General features: G+C 35.8%; 1 long non-coding RNA gene across 1 annotated transcript; it reads right to left on the bottom strand.

The window, feature by feature from the left end:
• Positions 1 to 1,891: 1,891 nt before the first annotated feature.
• LOC124998606 lies at positions 1,892 to 2,222 on the bottom strand. Its single transcript, XR_007111081.1, has 3 exons — positions 2,196 to 2,222; positions 2,036 to 2,092; positions 1,892 to 1,937 (listed from the first exon to the last, which is right to left on the bottom strand). It is a non-coding gene; the product is annotated as an uncharacterized LOC124998606 (long non-coding RNA).
• Positions 2,223 to 2,726: the final 504 nt, after the last annotated feature.

Genomic DNA, 2,726 nt, shown 5'->3' on the forward strand with positions numbered 1-2,726 from the left:
AGTTTAAACTCTGAACATTCAAACATTTGTACAGGTCCAACTTGACAGAGTAAAACCAGTATTTGTGATGTTTGTTTGTGGTGTTGTTTTCCACAGGTGCAGAATGATGGAGGTGAAGGTGAAGGTTCAGTGATCTATGAAAACTCTGGAGACCCTTCTGCTTCAGTCAGACTCCACTGATCAACAACTTCAACATCAACTCACCACAGAGACGAGTCCACTGCTGTTAAACATCATCTCATCACATTTAACATGAGCAGAAAACAACACAAGCACAAGATCATTTTAATACTGTGGATCAACAACATGACAAGACATTTAGAGTCTTCAGCTAAATCACATCAACACTGTTTGATCTCACCTTCAACCAACAAGAAATATTTCTGACAGTATTTATGTAGAACATTTACTGTCTTTAATATTTTTAATTTTGAATGTTTGACTTTACTGAGCTTTAAATCTTAATGTTATCTGTAACTGATTCTTCTTTGCCGCTGCTCACGTTAATATGACTCCTAGAAAATGAAGCATTTATTGATGATGAATTTCCAGTGTGTGTTGTAGACCACAACACAAACTTTCCTCTGCCTTCGTGTTGTCTTCACACCTTTTGTCCTCCAGGGACAATTTGACCCCGTCTGTTTTTACTGCTTATGTAAAGAAATAAATGTATTTTTTTCATTTCATCGTGTGTCTTTTTAGTGAACTTCTTTAAAACATGTCAATATAAATTGTACATTTATTTTTGTAATGTATGGTATGATTCACCCAATGTACATAAAATTACACATAAACTTTGATTATGATCAGACACAAATATGTTGATTTATTAGCATTCACTGGTTTATGTCAATGTTCAGTCAGGATATTGGTTTGAAACCTTTTTGATTTTTTTTAATGGCAGCAAATAGTCACACCTGTTGTCCTCCTGGGTCAGATTGACCTGGTGTGTTTGAACTGGTTATAAAACATGATGCGTAACATGTTCACACCATTCTGTGGTAGCTACATATTTTTAGCCAACTTCATTATATTCATTATAACTCATTCCTACAAATGTTTGTATGCCTGTATTCATAAAAATAAACCAAATTTTCATGAAAACCATTGATTAGTTTATGTCTAACATCAGAAATGTTCAACTCCTTCTTTGACCTTGACTTGAAAAAAATAAATAAATAAACAGATAAATGAATCGTGTGACACAGTTGTTATGACTGGGAGACTTTTTAATTTAAATGTATTAGATCATTATTTACATCAGAATATGTGACAGGTCTGAAAACAAGAAAAACTGGAAAATAATTTTACATAAAATGTGTTGAACCACAGAAGGAAATACATTTGCATCTATTTTATGAAATAGTTGCTAAAATATTGTGTCCATGTGAGGACAAAGTCTAAAGAGGACAGTATAGAGTCTGTCTGACCTCCCTATGAACACTTTCCACCACTAGAGGGAGTCTCTACTGTCTCAATGAATCCATGTCTCATAGACCTGATACTGTAAAACCCTAACCCTAACCCGAAGGTGATCTGATGATGGTTTGTCTGTATGTATTAAGATAAGATAAGATAAGATAAGATACAGGACATGAGGTTCCTCTTGGTGCTTTCATGTTCCATTTAACAGATTTAACCTCTTATTTGTTTAGTTCGTTGATGGTAGAATAGAAGTCTCTGGGATCAGCAGAAGAGGAGGAAGCTTTCACAGTGCTGTAGACCACAAAGCCACCTTCATCATCATCATCACGGTCCTAACAGGAAACATTGCAGCACATTTCATCCACTCAATCTTAACACAACACAATCTGACAGGAGTTCTTAAAGTCATGATTGTTCTGTTAACATCTCCACTATGATCCATTAGAGATCTTACCTTGACTTTAGCTGCTGTAGCTGATGGAGGCGTAGCAAACACCATCCTCAGGTTGAGCCTACACAGTGAACACAACATAAAGAACACAACATAATGACTCTACATCTGCTCTATCAGTGAGTGTAACTCTGTACTGGGTGTAGTTTGTGATCTCACCGTGTCCTGACTGGTTTCTGGACCAGACTGAGTCACTGCAGAGTTTAAATTCAGTTCCTGTACAAATACAGTGGAGGGACATTCTGTGTTTATGCAGTTATTTATATCATTACACAGTTGCCACCGTACAAGAATTTCATTATTCAGTGTTTAAACTCACAGTGTTTTCTTTCATCTGTGTTTTCTTTCCTGAAAATTATAAGAGTTGAGTTTAACTTCTACAATGAAAATTCAAGTTCCACCAGAATGTTGGTCTGTGAATGTTCTCACCTTTAGTTTTCCTCCATCTGATGATGATGATAACAAATATCAAGAGTAATAATAAACCCACAGGAACAATCATATACCACCATGACCAACCTGGAGAGAGAAGTTTAAATGATTAAAGAGTCTCTGGGTCTGAGATGATGAGCTGGATGTTGAGAAGAATAAAAAACTGAGACTGAATCAGAGAAAATCTCCACCAACAACCAAGAGTCAGTCTGACATTCAGAATTTAGGCTTTAACAGATAAGAGAGATTCAGTCACTACCTTGTTGATTTGTTGAGTTGTTGTTGGTTGGAGATGTTGTTGTTATTGTCTTCTTTTTTGCATTGGTTCCTGATTGAATACAAAACCCACACAAAACAATCTGAACAGTGAAACAGACTCCATGTTACCTTTACTTTATAGATGATAGAAACTGGTTTG

This window comes from Mugil cephalus, chromosome 21 (genome assembly GCF_022458985.1).
Source record: "Mugil cephalus isolate CIBA_MC_2020 chromosome 21, CIBA_Mcephalus_1.1, whole genome shotgun sequence".
In the NCBI taxonomy this organism is placed as follows: Eukaryota; Metazoa; Chordata; class Actinopteri; order Mugiliformes; family Mugilidae; genus Mugil; species Mugil cephalus.